Source organism: Chiloscyllium punctatum, chromosome 5 (genome assembly GCF_047496795.1).
Source record: "Chiloscyllium punctatum isolate Juve2018m chromosome 5, sChiPun1.3, whole genome shotgun sequence".
Taxonomy (NCBI): Eukaryota; Metazoa; Chordata; class Chondrichthyes; order Orectolobiformes; family Hemiscylliidae; genus Chiloscyllium; species Chiloscyllium punctatum.
The window spans coordinates 55,553,827-55,573,558 of record NC_092743.1 but is presented as its reverse complement, the minus strand read 5'-3'; the positions used below and the strand labels follow the sequence as shown (position 1 = coordinate 55,573,558).

The 19,732-nt window shown below is 44.2% G+C and overlaps 1 protein-coding gene across 13 annotated transcripts in view; it reads right to left on the bottom strand.

The window, feature by feature from the left end:
• The window catches only part of dlgap1a (discs, large (Drosophila) homolog-associated protein 1a), a 766,490-nt gene that overhangs the window by 589,255 nt on the left and 157,503 nt on the right, over positions 1-19,732 (bottom strand). For 11 of the 13 annotated variants that reach the window (XM_072570364.1, XM_072570355.1, XM_072570359.1 and 8 more), the window contains one exon: positions 12,460-12,570. The exons of the other annotated variants lie outside the window; for them this stretch is intronic. The gene's annotated coding sequence lies outside the window, so the exon portion shown is untranslated. The remainder of the gene's footprint in view (positions 1-12,459; positions 12,571-19,732) is intronic. 13 annotated transcript variants of the gene reach the window in all.

The following is a 19,732-nucleotide window of genomic DNA, read 5'->3' as shown; positions in this document are numbered from 1 at the left end:
CATTTCAGTGTCAGTTACCAGTGGTACCCAGGTGCAGCTTTAAAATGGAGGAAGTGTGGTCACTCAGTGAGAAGAGACCCTAGATAAACTCAGACTGTTTTCTTCAGAGCAGAGAAGGGTGAGAAGGAGATCTGTTTGAGGTGTACAAGATTATGAGGGGCATGGACATGGTGAATTGAAAGCAGCTGTTCCTCTTAGTCAAAGGGTCAATAACAAGGGGGCATATCTTTTCACTTTTAAAGTGAAAGGCAGGAGGTTTATAGGGGATTTTAGGAAAAGTATTTTCACCCAGAGGGTGGCAAGGGACTGTAATGCACTGCCAGGGAGGGTTGTTGAGGATAGTTGAGATAGCAAAACTCACAACCTTTAAAATAGCACTTGGATGAGCTCTCGAAGTATCATAACATTCAAGGCTATGGACAAGAAAGTGGAACATGAGTAGGTAGTACTATACTTTAGAGTTACAGACTTGATAGACCATAGGCCCTCTTCTGTAATGTATGATTTTATGAACCTTACACAGGGATATCTACACCATGGGGATGGGTAGATGGCATTAGGTTGCATAGGTTGGCATGGTTAGGACATAGTGAGTGTGTGGGTTGAAAGGAAGTGAGGGCTGTGTCGCGTTTCAAGGTGGTGGAATGGTTGATGTTTCTCCCCTTTTGTAGACATACATAGCCTCTTTGGATCTGGTTCTGACTCACCTTTTGTTGACGTAAGGCATAATTCAATGGATGCAAGGTACCGTTTGGGATTGTGAAAAGTTATCTTGTGCGTAAAAAGAAATAAGTGTATCAAAGAGGAGCCATTGGAGTTCTGAGAGACTGGCAGGCATCAGATGCCAGTCTCTGAGGAGTGGATGGGTACACCAGGTGCTACAGAGCATGCCTTGATATGTTGCTGCCCATTGTCCAAGATAGCAGACCAAAGGAGCAAGCGGCAAACTGAAGTTACCAGCTTCAGGAATTTTCGGCATTTAGTTTCTTTACAGAGAGTATAAGGATAGGAAGCTAAATAATAATGTGGGGATATTTGCAATTTATGAAACTGACAACCAGCAATCTTTCCCACACGTCACCAACTCACCCACTCCCTGGCAAGGATCGCAAGTTGACACCAAGTACTCTGGTTGAAAATGCACAGAATCGCTCCCAATGTCGAGAAAGGTCATGCTCAACTTCTGATGCAATTCTCCCAGATTTCTTACCAGAGGCCACATTGTTCAGGCCTCAATAACGTTCAGTCCATGGGTCTGTTAAGTAGATGTGTATATCATATACCACACTTTGATGAGAAAAACTCTCTCATTCATAAATGGAGGTTGTTGACAGGTCTTCACACTTATTGGCAGGATAGCACTTGATGACACATCTTGACATGTTGACACTTTGCAGTTTATGGATAGTTTTGGATAGTTCCAAGGAATTTATGTAGCTTTTATCCACAATCTTCTCCTCAGTAAGCAGTTCCAAATTGGCTCTCAACTCCAGCACTTAGCTGCCTACTAAATCCTATGAGATGCTTTCATCCCAAGTATCCTGATTCCAATCACCCCTCCCCAACCTGTGACCATGTCTCCAGGGGTATCTCAGGTCTCCATATAGGTATGCTGGCCATGCAAAGGAACTGCACAGAGTACAGACCTTTCCTTAACTGTTTAATCGCCATACTGGCTTCCAGACCCTAGGGATGCCAAATGTACGAATTCAGTGAAAGCAAGCTAGTCATTTCACTTGTCAGTTGTCCTTGCAAAGTGAGAACTACCAGAATCAGGGACAAGACTTTGGATTCCCTGCTTCTCTCAACATTTCCTCCATGATGGAAATGTTCTCCTTTGTGACAAAAATGGTGGTCCGGCCAGTTAGGTTTCCTCGGTCTCGAGAAATCCAGTAGTTAAGTGGACAGGAAGAATAGAATTAAATGACCATGGACACGCCTATCCTATTTACTTTCCCTCTATGGTCATAAATATCCCTTGCACCTCACTCCCAGATTCCTGACATCCATTGCCGGTCTCCAAAATCATTGAAAATCACCTCTCAGTTCCCCTCCAAGGTCACCCCAACCCTAAAGCTTCAACCCCCATTATCAGGCTTCCCTCCATCCCTGTTCTAATCCTCTGCTCAAATCTTCTTCATTCCACAAGGAGTCCACCAAACAGACTGGATTCTGGGTAAGGAACATGCTGGCAAGAAAGCAATGCCCGACTGGAAATTCAGTCCCCCATAGTGACCGCAACAGCAAGTAGAGAAGCTACCTGTTCAGAAAACCTGCACACATCAACATTGGAGCATTCCATTTTCACCTTCACAGCCTGGATGATAATCTTTCATCGCAGATATCGTACCCAGGATGAATACAATTCCCAGCATTCTTCAGGGTATACTCAAGTCCAAAGGTGCCACATTTGACTATTACAAAATGTCAGCAACATTCTGCCCAGCAACTGGGAAGGGGCTTATTGTGAGATATTCAGTCAGTCATTCAGGGCACTTCAAAAGATATTGTCACTTGGAAAAGGAGCAACAAATGCACAAAGGAAAATTGCTGTTAGCTGTACTAATGGGAAGGCAGCTTATCTTCACAAGTTATGTGTAGGGGTCTCAGTGATGAGTCAAGTTTATTTGTGATGTCAGAAATTAGGAAGAGTCTTGTCAATTAATCAGCAGCTAAGGGCTAAGTGCCAGGACTCAGAAGAGGTCCTAGAAAGCTGAGGATGTGGGAAGGTCACTGGCTCTGTGTTTGAGGAAGCCAGGAGGGTCTTGAAAGAAGCCTGCAAGCATAAGTCTCAGTTCAACTACAAAGTGGAGGTTAAGCAGGTCACATCTAGGGTTCGCTTGATATAACTTAATAACACTGGAGCTAGGTGGCAAAACTCAAGGGCAAGACTGGGTCAGTGAAGCTAGCTGTCAGATCTGGAGTTAGCATTTGTGAATGAGCATTTAGGTGTTGTTTCAGAGTGCAGAAGAGCTCAAACACAGGGAAGGAAGGTCAATAACCAGAGAGAGCAGTCGTTGAGTCAGTACGTGATTGAGCAGTTTTGAGAGGGAGTTTCAAGATCAGCATTTGCATCCCATGCGAAGTTTACTGAGATTGGATGTCTCATTGCATAACTAACATTGAAGGAGTTGAAGAAAAATGTCAGGAATTTGTCGTGATTGCATTTTCAATTTGATATGCGCTGTGCAGTGTCTGACCACACTCTAATGGTCACATTTACTACGTGTTAATTCAGATGTTAGGAATAAATTGTATATGTATTATATGTTATATTGTACAGTAAATCTTATTGCTGTTTGTTCAAAACCATGGAATTTGTAGCTTTATTCTATTAACATGTTCCCTGGGGCTCACATATTTTCTACTACTTTTTTCTCCTTTGGAAAACATGTTTACTGGTCCTAGACAGATCATAACATTCTTTTTTAATTCGTTGATGAGATGAAGTGCTGCTGGCTAGACCAGCTCTTATTGTCCATGCCAGAAGATCAAAGAATGTTGAGTCCACTTGAGGTCTACGCGCTGGGCCCACTCACAGTCCATACTGTATCCCCTCAGGTTCTGCATGCTGGACCCGCCGGAGGTCTGCAGTGGGCCCACTCGAGGTCCTTAACACTGGGTTTTCTCAAGACCCACACACTGGGCCCACTCAGATTCTACATACTGGGCCCACTGGAGATCCGTACACTGGGCCTACTTGAGACCCACACACTGGGCCCACTCAGGTTCTACATACTGGGCCCACTGGAGATCCGTACACTGGGCCTACTTGAGACCCACACACTGGGCCCACTCAGGTTCCACATACTCAGCCCACTCAAGACCCACACACTGTGCCCTCTCGAGACCCGCACACTGAGTCCTCTTGAGATCCACACACTGGGCCCTCTCAAGATCCGCACACTGGGCCCGCTCGAGATCCACACACTGGACCCACTCGAGATCCACACAGTGGGCCCACTCGAGATCCGCACACTGGGCCCACTCGAGATCTCCACACTGGACCTTCTAGAGATCCGCACACTGGGCCCACTCGAGATCCGCACACTGGGCCCACTCAAGATCCACACACTGGACCCACTCGAGATCCACACACTGGGCCCACTCGAGATCCACACACTGGGCCCACTCGAGATCCACACAGTGGGCCCACTCGAGATCCGCACACTGGGCCCACTCGAGATCCACACACTGGACCCACTCGAGATCCGCACACTGGGCCCACTCGAGATCCGCATACTGGGCCCACTCGAGATCCACACACTGGACCCACTCGAGATCCACACACTGGGCCCACTCGAGATCCGCACACTGGACCCACTCGAGATCCGCACACTGGGCCCACTCGAGATCCACACACTGGGCCCACTCGAGATCCGCACACTGGGCCCACTCGAGATCCGCACACTGGGCCCACTCGAGATCCCCACACTGGACCCACTCGAGATCCACACACTGGACCCACTCGAGATCTGCACACTGGGCCCACTCGAGATCCGCACACTGGGCCCACTCGAGATCCGCACACTGGACCCACTCGAGATCCGCACACTGGGCCCACTCGAGATCCACACACTGGGCCCACTCGAGATCCACACACTGGGCCCACTCGAGATCCGCACACTGGGCCCACTCGAGATCCGCACACTGGGCCCACTCGAGATCCGCACACTGGACCCACTCGAGATCCGCACACTGGGCCCACTCGAGATCCACACACGGGACCCACTCGAGATCCGCACACTGGGCCCACTCGAGATCCGCACACTGGACCCACTCGAGATCCACACACTGGACCCACTCGAGATCCACACACTGGGCCCACTCGAGATCCGCACACTGGACCCACTCGAGATCCGCACACTGGGCCCACTCGAGATCCACACACTGGGCCCACTCGAGATCCGCACACTGGGCCCACTCGAGATCCGCACACTGGGCCCACTCGAGATCCGCACACTGGGCCCACTCGAGATCCCCACACTGGACCCACTCGAGATCCACACACTGGACCCACTCGAGATCCGCACACTGGGCCCACTCGAGATCCGCACACTGGACCCACTCGAGATCCGCACACTGGACCCACTCGAGATCCGCACACTGGGCCCACTCGAGATCCACACACTGGGCCCACTCGAGATCCACACACTGGGCCCACTCGAGATCCGCACACTGGGCCCACTCGAGATCCGCACACTGGGCCCACTCGAGATCCGCACACTGGACCCACTCGAGATCCGCACACTGGGCCCACTCGAGATCCACACACGGGACCCACTCGAGATCCGCACACTGGGCCCACTCGAGATCCGCACACTGGACCCACTCGAGATCCGCACACTGGACCCACTCGAGATCCGCACACTGGACCTTCTAGAGATCCGCACACTGGGCCCACTCGAGATCTGCACACTGGACCTTCTAGAGATCCGCACAGTAGGCCCTCTCCAGATCTGCACACTGGGCCCACTTGAGATCCGTACACTGGGCCCACTTGAGACCCTTACACTGGGCCCACTCGAGACCCATATACTGGACCCTCTTGAGGTTTACAAAGAGATAACTCTCAAACCATGTGAGATTTTTTGCTAACTTTACCTCTTTTATTAAATTCATTTTTCTTGACTAGATATTGTGCCGATTACACTTTGTAACAATACTTCTCTACAGCAGCAATTATGCCAGAAAAAACATATTCTTGAAATTTAACAATTCACTACTTTGAAGATTTGAGGGCACTCTAGAATCTCCTATGTGATATTGTATAAGGTGACAGGCCGCCAGTGTTCATGTAAAATACATTATTTTTATGTCAACATCAATGAGTCAGATCAACTGTAAGAGTGTGCTAAAAAAAATTGGTGTCATCATCAATTAGAATTTTACCTACACTTTGAACTAAACATGACAGTTGATAACAATTAACATGATGTGATGTTTTTGTGTTGTTGAACAAAGAATGTTAGAAAGTATAAAACAAAATGACCTGTAAGAAGTTGACATTGAGAGCATTACCACTGGATTTCTGATGAGGCATGCAAACCAAGTCTCCCTCATTAACACTACACTCTCTCCACCATTTTCACTTCAATGATATCAGAAAAAGTTAGACAAGATTCAGAAATATAGCTAACACATTAAATGGGACTTTGCTACTCATTAAAGACAGTTCTGCATGTGTCATTCCTCTCCCCAATGCAAAGTTGCAGAACTCAAATAACATTTGCCATTTGTGGATTCAGAATCTGGAGTGGGAAAGCATCATTGCAGTTAGTTCAAACTTCGTTTTAGCAACTGACTGAAAATTTCTACCTAACGTAAACTGAATATTTCACTGTCATCAAGCTAGACCTTACTTTGAGGTACTAGATGAACCAAAAAAACCTGTCTCCATTCTGTACAGCACATGTCTATAAATATCTTGCTTCTGAGAAACTGTACATATGTATATTCCATGTAGTCTAATAATATGTATTTTTGTTTTTGTTATTCTTAATGTGGAACTTGTTATGGATTCTGAGCAACAATTCTGTAAAAATATGGACGTATCTTCATAAGTATCCGCAATGCTTATCCTGGCTTGTTTATGATTGAGGTGGAACTGTCGCGTTGCAAGTTATCAACTAAGTTTGGAGACTGTACCATGAGGTTGGGGGACCCTCAATGGTGAGTATAAATTTCTGTCATTAAATGGTCAGTAGTTTGTCACTGTATTGAACTAAATTAGCTTTATTGTCACATGTACTCAGATGAATCACAGAGTCATAGAGATGTTCAGCACCGAAACAAACCCTTCGCTTCAGCTCATCCCTGCTGACTACAAATCCTAAATTAATCCATTTGCCAGCACTTGGTCCATATCCCTCTAAACCCTTCCTATTTATATACCCATCCAGATGCCTTTTAACTGTTGTAATCATACCAGCCTTCACCACTTCTTCTGGCAGCTCATTCCACACATGTCCTCCACTCTGAGTGAAAAGGTTGCCCTTTAGATCCCTTTTAAATCTTGCCCTCTAGTTCTGACTCTCCCACCCCAGGGAAAAGACCTTGTCTATTTACCCTATACATGCTCCTCATAATTTTATAAACCTCTGTAAGGTCACCCCTCAGCCTTCGATGCTCCAGGGAAAACAGCCCCAGACTGTTCAGCCTTTCCCTATCGCTCAAATCCTCCAACCCTGGCAACATCCTCGTAAATCCTTTCTGAACCCTTTCAAGTTTCACAACACCCTGCAGTGAAAAGTTGACATGGACTAAGATTGTGAGGTTAGCAGACTGCCATTCTGTGCTCAGTACATAACAACAATGTACTGACCACACAGTGACAATGTGGTCAGTACACCGTCACTCTATGATTTGGAGCCAGACACTCTGAGGTTAGATTAGCACTATGTGGTCAGTGCACAGCTCCCATGTTATGCTAGACTGTAGGTGAAGGTGCTAGGATGTTGATATGTCCAATGATGTTGATGGCCATGTCAACCCTCACTTCTTTGCTTTTCTATTATTAACACATTGAACAGAACTGCTGAAATGGCATGTTATTTCCTTGACCACATATTGCTAATCTGATAACCATTACCTTCTGGGCCCCTGGATTGAATCTTATGCCTTTTTGGCTAAGTCCAGGTTGCATTGAGAATTTTGGAGGGACTTTTGCCACAAGGCCTCATGGGTTTTCTCACCATACCTTACCAAACATACCTCATTAACCAGTTATGCTCACATCCAATCCTGGCCCCATTTTACCATCCAGCATCAATAGATAGCCTGGAATTTACCAGCATCCCTTGCGCCCATGTCATCTTTGAAAGCCTATTGTTCACCAAGAGAAGCCCTGTCAGTCTGGAGCTGCCCGTCATGCTTCCTGTAATTTACCCCAGACTTGGCAGACAGGGGGAATGTTGGTGCTCTGTGACACAGGCAGGGACCTGGAGGTCCTTCTCTGATATGGTGGTGCAAAGACAGGGCATCTTCCTGCCCCAGCACAGGAGGCTACAACACAAGACCATGCCAGCCGTCCAAAGTTGCCATTCAGGTTAAAGCAGTCTTAAGGGATGCCTGACATTGTAGGTAGAATGTCAATGAAGCTTCATTCTGCCAATGCAAGCAGAAGGCCCACCAACTTCTCTCCGATACTTCACACTCACTCCATCTCTGCTACTAATCTACCCACTGCCCACCAATACTCTTGCTACCTCTCTCACCATTGCCTGTAACATCTGTCCTATGTGCTGTCACCCACCCTAGGTCACAATAACACGAATTCTGCAAGCCCTTTATGTTGCCAACTTAGGACACCTCCCCACCTACGCCAAAAGAGACAGCTGTGCCACCCACTTTCACCTCCTTAATACCCGCCTCTCTCGCATTTTGGGAGATAAACACCTCTCAACAGTGCAGAAATCATCATTATGGCTGCCTGGCATACAGTTCCTCACCCCTTACAGGAAGAGGCACCTGTTTCTGACTGCCCTGAGTAGCTGATTCAGTATTTTAAGTCCCTGGACTGATATCAGAGGCTGTCCTTTACTTACTGTGCTGGGACCCCTGACCAATGACTTGACTGAAGCCTGCTGACAACCAGGGTAAGTTTCCTTTGTTTGTATCTCTGCTAAATGGCAAGGCAAGATGAAAGTAATATCAGATCAGATTCCTTACAGTATGGAAACAGGCCCTTTGGTCCAACAAGTCCACACCGACCCTCCAAACAGTAATCCACCCAGACCCATCCTCCCACCCTATATTTACCCCTGACTAATGCACCTAACACTGTGGACAATTTAGCATGGCCAATACACCTGACCAGCACATCTTTGGATTGTGGGAGGAACTGGAGCACCCAGCGGAAACCCATGCAGACATGGGGAGAATGTCCAGACAGATAGTCATCTGGGCTGGGACTAGAACCCAGGCCCCTGGCGCTGTGAAGCAGCAGTGTTAGCCACTGAGCCACTGTGCTTGGAATATTTGGCTGAGGGGCAAGGCACAAAAAGTCAAAGTGGGGTGATGTATGGGATACTATATGCATCCAGGGAGGGTGCAAATGAATGAGCACTTTGACCATGAGCAAAGAACGTGGAGATGCAGCCTTAACCAGGGTATGAGCTGGGTGTGTGTCCCTGAGCACACAGCGTCCTTTCTGCAGCATTACAATAATAGTTGCTGGTGAAGCCTCAGGTGCATCACTGAATTGTTTGACAAGTTTGGGAAAATGGGAAGGTTAATAATAATGAGGAGGATTGCTCCATCAACAAGATATTGAACAAGCAATAATCTCCGTTAATTGGCAACTCTCTGCTGCCTAGCAAGAAACTTGACAGAACACTTTCAAAAAGCTTAAGTGATGGCATGAGATGCTCCCGATGTTGAGATGGGCATCGCTGAGCTTCTCATTCAATTCTTCCATAAATCTTGCCCACACCCGTCACACTTCGATAAGGTTCCACCCCAAGTCGTTTAACAAGCAATAAAGTCTGTCTCTGTTTGTCCAGCATAGGGCTAGATCTGGAGATTACAGATCTGGAGATTACAGTGAGACTGTGCTGGTTTGAACCTGTGGGGATTGGCATTAGATTTACTACAAATTGTCTGAAAGGAGGAGACAGGGGGTCAAAAGCAGAGCGTCAAAACCTTTTTGCGAATGTTAGGAGGCTGTGGAATGCCTGCTGTACAGCATTTTAAATTCCATCAGAGCAGACAGCTTTAAAAGCGTAGAAGTAGCCTGAACTTTTCTGCTGTCATCCACTGCCTGCATGTTAAAGCAGTGCATTGCATGTAAAACTACTTTGGGGGTAGCCTAAGAGACATGATAAGAAGCTAAATAGCTGCATGTCTCCTCCTTAATGGGATTGTCATTTTTGATTCAAGGCAACTTCCATTACTTCTATTATTTAGGAAATGTCTGAGTTTGACCTGTTCAGGTCACCTAAGATTCAAATATACCTTTCTCCTTAAAAGTAGAACAGCATACAAGCCACAGAACAGTAATGCAATATGGGTGCAGAAAAATTAAAATGATGAGGTGAGAAACAGGCTGGTGTGCATCACCGGCAGAGACAAATTTAAATTTTGTAATGTTCTTTAAATAGAGATAGGGATAGGAACTTCAAGAAAGGAACAAATAAAAAAAAGTCTTATTTTCATAAAGCTTTAATGGAAGGTGAATAGCATTTTATTACATGAACAGTTAGCAGATATAATTGAGAATAAACAGCCTTTACAAGATCAGATAGTGTAAGCATCAATGAAATAAGAATCTTGGTACTGCAATCATTAAGGTAATTTTTCTCATGACCGTTAGAATAAAAGTCCTCTTAATTTTGCATTCCCCATCATAACCCTGTCCACCTCCTTCCACGACTTTGTAAATCTGGTGCCAAATCTTCAGAGTTGAGTTTGTAACATTTGAGTGGAAGTCAATTAATTTGTAATTATTTCTGTAGCCCTCTTGTTTTCTTCTAAAACAGTTTTGAGGTCTAGCTTTAAAATTAATGGGTTTTCTGTCGTATGAATGGATTTTAATTTTATCTTGGGATTGATTTTTGACCCAGTGAGATAAATAATGGGGCCTCAAGGGTTTTTAGAGGTTCAGGGGAAGACCCATCGTTAAGACAGCAATTTTATTTTTCGTTTTGCATTGAGTTTTGAGCAGTCCTGTGAAGTCTTTGAATGAAGACAGCTGTACAGACCACTGTTCCTGAGAAGGGAAGGATATAATGAACTAGGTTACCTTAGAGTGAAGCGTTAATGTTAATCCCAGACCAGAAACAATGGGATAAAACCCTGTGCAGCAGTTACTTGAAGCTGTGTATACTTAAGGTCAGGTACAAAATAGTTCCACAAAGAAGCTATCTGCAATTCTGGTCTGCCTGTTAAAGTCACAAGTGACTTAAACCTACCAAGGTATTAGAGACAGGGACTCTGGTGTGAATATGGTACAAATAGTGCTTTTGAGTCCCATGCAAGGTGAATTTATGGGTATTGTTCCAGGGTTGTGTTTTAGGTACCATACAAAAACTGTTATTTTTCTTTTCAATTTATAAAGGAGCATTTTGGTATTAAAGGCATTATACTTTTCCTGTGTATTTAACAATATTTGAATTTGTGTTCTCACTAGATAGCATGATGATACTGTGCCTTTAAAAAAAAAGTGTCCTCTCTTGTTTCCCTTGCAGAAACTCTTGTCATCCTGGTACCGAGGTGGCTACTCCAGACAAACAGATTAAAAAGCTGTGGGTTTTAAAAAATTAGACAAAAGAAGCAATTTGCAGGCAGCGTCAGGCTCATACAGAACCAAGGGACTTTGGGTTTTTCTTTCAGTTTGATTTTGAGTTAGCTGGCTGTTGGACCTAATAGGCGTATCACTCTCTTTCTCTGCTGCGGGTGAAGACTTACACAGAAAGATCTTCTTAAAAATAAAAAGCAGGCTTTTTTTTCGGTATTTCTTGCAGCTGGACTGGAAGAAGACAGCACGTGAGAATAAAAGTGTTTTGCTAAAATGCCTTGCCAAGCATATGTTTATGGGATGTTGCCTATACAGGAGCAGTTGATGATAAGTGGTTAAATAATACATTATCTTGTTAAGAATTTCAATATAATTAGTTATGCCAGTGCTTCTTTTCATTTACATTTCAACTGTGGTGTTGCTTAAAGCCTAGTGGTGAACTAATCAAATTACATCTAGAACGCAGTGCCCTACACTTTCTGTTAAATAAAAAGATAGGGACCAGGTTATCTTGTTACTATATTGGTGGGTAGGGGAGTTGGTCTGGTCCATAACTGTAGCTTGATTTATTCTATTTTATTTTAATTAATGTTGTTAAAAAAATTCTGTTCCATTTTTAAAACAAAATCTGCAAGCTCATGTTTCATTGAGAGATCACTTGGATAAAACCAAAGCAAATAAAAACATGCACTATCAAGTTCAGTCTGGTATCTGACTTGGCCAGTAATAATATCAGCTGCATCCAAAATGCTGCCACCAATTCTTCTTTCTAAGCCGAGTCTAATGGCCTATCTGTCAGTGGTAGTGGATAGACCACCCTACAGTCTTAAAAATATGAGGCATCTGTCAAGCTATAGTACCACTAACATTAATTAATTAGGTTTAATTACCATTAAGATGCCAGGCATATCAAATCTGCCTCTCGAGACTTTGTGAGACCTCAGCTCCACCCAAAAACTCTGTAATTTCATCAGATTTGATTGAGCTCAATGAAGCTCAACATTAACATTTTCAGAACCATTACCTTACTACAATATTGAGCAAAACTGCATTTTTAAGCACATTAATTTTACTTCACAAGTTTTGTTAATCACCAATTATGTTTACAGCAATTTTTGATGTCTCAGTGTAGAATTGGAAACAATTTGTTATGTAAATTGTCATTATAAGGAAAAATGATTAGCATCAATAAGAAAATAAAGTTCTGTTGAAGGCTCACCAACCTGGAATGTTAACTTTGCTTCTCTCTGCACAGATACCACAAGACTTGCTGAGTATTTCCAGCATTTTCCACCTTTCTTTCACATTTCCAGCATCCACAATAGTTCACTTTTCTAAGAAACAAAGAAGTTTTCTGTAAACTGTCTACATAAAGATCTTAATTCATTTCTAGTCATCCTGAATGTTTGTCAAATGCTTTATTTACAAAGCAATTGTTAGAGCAAAGGCAACCAGGTGACTGAGTGAAAGAGGAGTATTTACATTAGAATGCTTTTTAAGATTTCAGGACATTCCAAATCAATTTTGTTACCTTGCAATTGACCACTGCTATAAAACAGCAGCCAATTTGGATATCAGTAACGTGAACCATGCCAATACAGAGGAAACTCGATTATCCGAATACCAATTATCCGAAAATCGGATTATCCAAAGGAGATCTCAAGGTCCCGATAGAAACATTACATCAGAGACATGTTTCCAACAGTGATCGCGTCTTTTATCATTGTGATTAAACAGGCACTGTCTCCAAATGCCTGACTGCCCACCCTCTCTCTCCCCACACCTTCCCTGGAGTTCCACAGAGAGGTGTACCCTAAACCCCTCCTTCCCAGGAATAATCTCTCCAACATTGTCCTGTACAGCGCAAACGTGGAACCTGTCAAAAATTTGCAGTAAAAAAGTTTGTATGTGTGTGTGTATGCGCGCGCACACTATTTGGAGACTTAACCCACAAAGGCAGCTGCAGCAGCAGCACTCTTGTTGTTGATGTGCAGTCTGGCTGCCCCAGAGAGGGGCCAGGGGTGGATGCCGGGGGTGGCCTCTGTTTTGGGGGTGGGGCTCACGCGTTTTATGCTGGGGTGGGTCGGCGGGGTTGGACCGGGTTTGGGGGCGGGGTTGGGAGCGGGGAGCCGTAATGAACCAGGTCAGGAGGCAGGGCTGACTGGGGGGAAACGAGAGAGGGGTGTTGTGGGGGGTGGGGTCTCGCCCGCTGTTTGCTGCTTCAGTCTCCTGAATCGGGAGAAGACTTTAAAACTCCGAGCCCCAGAGGAAACGCATTTAATCAATTTTCCAAATAATTGATTATCCAAACGAAACAGTGCTCGCCCATCACGTTCAGATAATCGAGGTTCCACTGTATATAATAAGAAGACAATCTAGACCCTACCTTGTTCTTATTTTAAAGGTAAGTGTAAGGCATTGATTGGCTTCACGGCAAATCTATTGAAATGCTTCACAAAATTATATATATGTACATTAATTACTACTAATTAATTGATCCAATCTAGTAACATAAGCACTTCCTTGACTAAAGCAAATTCAATAACTAGATTGTCCCAAATGCAATTCTACCAGCAAGAAGAGAACTCAAGCTTTTTGCTGTAACACAGAGAAAAAGAGCTTCCATATCCGTGCTTTAAGACCCCAACAACTGCTACTGAAGGCTAAAACTAAAAAAAATCCTGGTTTTGTGAGAGCTTGACCCCACCCATTCAGGCTGCTTCTGTTGTCCCAACTTCAAAAAAAAACACCAAGGCCTCACAAGCTGTTTACTTCACTGGCTCTGGAACACACTCGGCTCGATCCCTCCATCTCGACCTTCCTTCACAAAATAAAACAGAACAAAATACTTCTCCTAAAGCCATAGTATCGTCAGAGAAGGCGGCTCACCACGATCTTCTCAAGGGTAATTAGAGAAGGGCAATAACTGTTGGCACAGTCAGACACAAGCATATCCCTGAAGTGAATAAAATCACTGTCACCAGACCCAGCAGCAACACTGTCAAACTTTTGAACTACAGCTGAAGGATGGAGCTGAAGCAAAATCCTCAAATCAATTCCTCTGAAAAATGCCATCAAAAATCTACAACTGCTTGCTAATGTAGGAAATTTCACCCATTAGTCATAATTTTATTCATTGTTATTACTTTATGGAACATGCCAGAAGAAGTGGTCGAGGTGAGGAGAATTACAATATTGAAAAGGCATCAGGATGGGAACATGAATAAGCAGGGTTTAGAGGGATATGGTTCAAATACTGGCAAGTGGGGCTAGATCAGTTTAGGATACCTGGTTGGCATAGATGAACTAACCAACGAGTCTGCTTCCATGGTGTTTAATTCTATGAGTCTATGTATGTAAGAGGAGCTAAAAATTGATTTACATACTTTTTGATCAGGTTGAACCCAATGGGCAACATACCCGCCATGCTTTCATGTAGATTTCATGCTCCCAACTCATTATTCCAATTGTAGCTGGGGGCTGAGCCTCTTCCCTGCTGCTAGCTGTCCCTTTAAATTGCTGGAGGCCTTCATGCAAATGGCCACGTTATGGTGGTTGCAAATGGTGAAGCCAACCCACTTTTCTTCAAGCCAACCTGCATCTCTTAAAGGGAAACTGCTCTGAAAATACTGCTACAATTGAAATGATGTCAGAGCGAACCTCAGGGCAGAGTTGAAGGCAGAATTGCATAACAGCGAGTGATGAGACCCTATCAACCTTTCCACAGTTCAGAAAGGAGTCTAAATCAATGCAGCAAGTTCGGCATATGAAGCTTCAGTCTGTGAAGATGGCGTAGCTCACCAGCTGAAGGCGCATCAATAAGCTCATGAAGGCAGTCACTGCTGAAGGATTTCATGGTGATCAATCTGTCTGGGGGCAAGCCTACACATCTGACTGTGGTGAAAAACATCTACCTGCTCCTTCGGCTGGCACTGTGGCTCAGTGGTTAGTACTGTTGCCTCCCAGTGCCAGGGACCCAGGTTTGATTCCATCCCCAGCTGACTGTGTGGAGTTTGCACATCCTCCCTGTGTTTGTGTGGGTATCTTCTGAGTGCTCCACAGTCCAAAGGTATGCAGGTTAGGTGGATAGGCCATGCTAAACTGCCAGGGATATCCAGGCTAGGTGGATCGATCATGGGAAACGCAGGGTTACAGTAGAGTAGGTGGGTGGGTCATAGTGAAATGATCTTCAGAGGGTTGTTGGGGACTCGAAGGGTGAAATGGCCTACTTCCACACTGTAGGAATTCCATGATTCAAACTCCTAGGATGTGACTTCTGTATTGACATTATCATCATCAAGACCGCTGACCATGTCTGCCTGAAACCGGTAAGGGGCACTGAGGGGGGTGGGGCACAGCAGGCAGATGGTAATGGAGGTGGACAGGGAAGGAGACAGTGTTGGACTTGTATTGGGAATGAGGCAGTGGGCGTAGAAGTGTGTGTCACAGGGATGGGATTAGTGATGGCTCTGACCTTAACCCCATGAGCTTGAATGCGCAGGCACTTTGAAGTGACTGATCACATTGACCAGGCCGAGGCCTCCAAGGGTTTGACCGTCCTGGACCTAGTAGACAATGCCTGAAAGGCCATCACTTCCTCTATCCAAGGGGAAGTCACCTCTGTCCAGTTTGACAATTTCCACAAGGTAACGTAAAGGTGGATAATTCTCTGGCACCTGAGAAAGTCTGTAAGGAGAAGCCTGGGAACTATAGTGCAATGGCGAGTAAGTTGTTGGAGGAGATTCTGAAAGGTAGGATTTACATGTAATTGGAGAGGCAAGGACTGATTATGGATAGTCTGCATGGCTTTGTGCCTGGGAAATCGTGGCTCACAAACTTGATTGAATTTTTTAACGACATAACCAAAAAGGTGAGCTGTAGATGTCATCCAAATGGACCTGTTCGTAAAGCCTTTGACAAGGTCCTAATGGTATTCTGATTAGTTAAAGTTAGATCCCATAGAATTCAGGGCGATCTTGCCAATTGAATACAAAAGAGGTAAGAGTGTGCCTGGGCTATGAAGGCAGGACGTGGCAAGCTGAAGGCAGGATTTACAGTTAATGGTAGGGCCCTGGGTAGTGTGTTGAACGCAGAGCCTAGGGGTTCAGGTACATGGTTCTTTGAAAGTTGCATCACAGGTAGACTGGGTGGTTAAGAAGGCATTTCGCACATTTGCCTTAATTGCTCAGACCATTAAGCGTAGGAGTTGGGACGTTATGTTGAGGTTGTACGATGATAGTGAGGCCACTATGTACATTTCTATTTACTTTGCTATAGCAAGAATATAACTAAATTGGAGAGGGCTCAGAAAGGATTTACTAGGATGTTGCCGAGACTGGAAGGTTTGAGTTATAAGGAGAGGCTAGAGAGGCTGGGACATTTTTCACTGCAGCATAGGAGGTTGAGAGGTGACCTTATAGAGGTTTATAAAATCATGAGGGGCACAGATAAGGTGAATAGCAAAATCTTTTTCTTTGCTAAGGGCAATTAAAAACTAGATGACATAGTTTTAAGGGGAGAGGAGAAAGATTTAAAAGGGATGTGAGGGGCAATCTTTTCACACAGAGGGTGGTTTCTATGTAGAATGAACTGCCAGAGGAAGTGTAGCTACAGTTACAACATTGAAAAGACATTTGGACAGGCACATGAATAGGAAAGGTTTTGAGGGATATAGGTCAAAGGCAGGCAAGTGGGACTAGTTTCAAGAAACTTGATCGGCATATATGAGTTGGACCAAAGGGTCTGTTTCTGTGCTGTATGACTCTGAGAGTCTATGTCGAGAGTGTGGTGCTGGAAAAGCACAGCAGGTGAGGCAACATCCAGGTAGGAGAATCGCCGTTTCAGGCATAAACCCTTCATCAGGCATCCCTGCTCAAAACATCGATTCTCCTGCTCCTGGGACACTGCCTGACTTGCTATGCTTTTCCAGTACCACACTTTCCACTCTGATCTCCAGCATCTGCAGTCCTCACTTTCTCTAAGACACCAATACCTCAGTCAGCTTGTTTCGCCAGATGAGGTATTAAAAGAGCTCACTTGCACAAAGTGCATCCTTCCAAAAATGCAGACTGCCGTGCATGTGAGAGAAGACACCATTTCAGGGCAATGTGCGATAGCCAGCAGCCTTTATCTCTAAGATGGGTGACACCAGCAGGGCCACAGAAAGGAGATGTTTCCCAACTATTTGAAATCCCTTCCCTAAGTGACAGTCGATTTCTGCAGTATAGAGCTCTTCATCAACAGAGTCTAGACAAGATTTAAACTCAATATGGAATCACCATCTCCATCCTCTGAAATTATGGTTTGCAGAGGCTAAGACTAGAATCCCTTCAGTTCATCACATCCTGCTTTTCTCAGCACAGGGCACACATCACTGAAGTTCTGATAGTGAGACTCTGAGATTTGACTGAGATGTTAAAAACCGTGAAGGGGCTTAATGGGATAAATAAGGAGAATCTATTTTCAGTGCCAGAAGTGTCAATAACAGTGGACACGGATTTGTCAAAGAACCAGAGATGACTTAAGAAAACACTGTTGCCTCACAGCGCCAGAGATCCGGGTTCAATTCCCGCCTCAGGCGACTAACTGTGTGGAGTTTGCACATTCTCCCCGTGTCTGCGTGGGTTTCCTCCGGGTGCTCCGGTTTCCTCCCACAGTCCAAAGATGTGCAGGTCAGGTGAATTGGCTATGTTAAATTGCCCGTAGTGTTAGGTAAGGGGTAAATGTAGGGGTATGGGTGGGTTGCGCTTCGGCGGGTGCGGTGTGGACTTGTTGGGCCGAAGGGCCTGTTTCCACACTGTAAGTAATCTAATCTAATCTAATCTAATGTGGTGACTAAAATCTAGAATCAGTGTGTTACAAACAAATTCAGTCATAACTTTCAAAAGATAATTGGATAAATTCTTGAAAGAACACAAATTGCAGAGCTATGGAAAAAGGTTAGGTAAGAGGGACTAATCAGTTAGATTACCACTGAGCTGGAGTAGGCACAACTGGGGTAGTAATGTTCCTCTGAGCAGTATTTTTCTATGTTACTGATAGTAAAATGGCAGCAGAAAAGGGGAAAAGCTCAACATCAACAACTAATTTAGTTTCAAAAGCCTTATTTAGGCATAATATTAACATGCAGTTTATAAGGTTTCCAGTTTTATATTTCGTAGCATTTCGAATGCAATCATATTAAAAATAAATTGTGCGTGTCAGTTTAGTGGTGGTCGATACTACTCAGGCTTCCTCAAGAGAACTGAAGAATTGTCTTCATGAAAAATATTTCAATGGACAAGAGATGAAATGGGAGAATAGGATTATCTGAGTTATTCTTAGAGAAATCTAGCTTGGACACAATGGGTCAAATGTAACCATTCTGTGAATGTATAAGGTATGAATAAACAGCAGCTATTATCCAGTAACATTCGGATCCAGTAAGGCACACATTTGACCAAAAGAAGGTCTGCACTTCCTGTTTGCTCTTTCAGAGCCTTGGCAGATGGCATAGCCCTGGAAAATGGACACAACATGTCCAGTTTATAGGTTCATTTTGTTATCGAAAACATTCTCACTATAAAGTTTTCATCATGATTTAATCACATGTTTTATATCCAGGAATGTCAAACAAAAATTTACCAAAGTTCCCATATTTGCCACAAAGAATTTAATTCTGAAATTCAATATTACTTTTAAACTTACTTTAAAAATACCAGGATCTACCCAAAGCTAACATAATAGCTGTGATTACTAAACAATGTTCTGAGTTGATTGGAATTTGTTTTGGAAAGGTTGACTATCTATGAAACGTTTATATATCACCTTTCATGACGTCAGGATAGCCAAAGTACATTATGGCCACCTGTGTACTTTTTGATGCCCAGTCACTGTCACAGTAAATGTAAGTCAATGTAGGATATGTAGCAGCTAATTTGTGTACAGCAATCTTCCCCAAGTAACAATGTGATAATTATTAAGTAATCTGTATGACGAATGTTGATTGGTGGATAAATAATGGTCAGAACACAAGGCAGAACCCACCTGTTCATTTTCATTGTGTTACGATGAAACTTACCTGAGCGAGTAGGTAGAAGTTTGCTCTAAAATCTCAGGAAAGGACAGTACAGTCAACTGTGCTACACAGGACTGCCAATATACATTGGTCACATCACTGGACTAGGTTTTGAACCCACACTGAATGTTGAGGATACTGCCAACTGAGACTTGGCTAATGCACCAAAACAGTTTATATTGAACGTTCAACATATAAGGCAATACTAATCAAAATGAAATGAATAAAAAGCCAGGATATATCGACACATATTTCATATCAATGGTGCTGTTGGAGTAGATCACTCTCCAGGAGGATTCGCGATATTCCAGCTATTCCCAGGTTATGCGACCCAAGTATTGCAGCCTCTTGAGAAGGCCGATCACACAGGCATTCCTTGCAAATGTTGAAAACCATAAACCAGGAATGTGCCGACATCCCCCAGCCTTGCTGACTGTTGA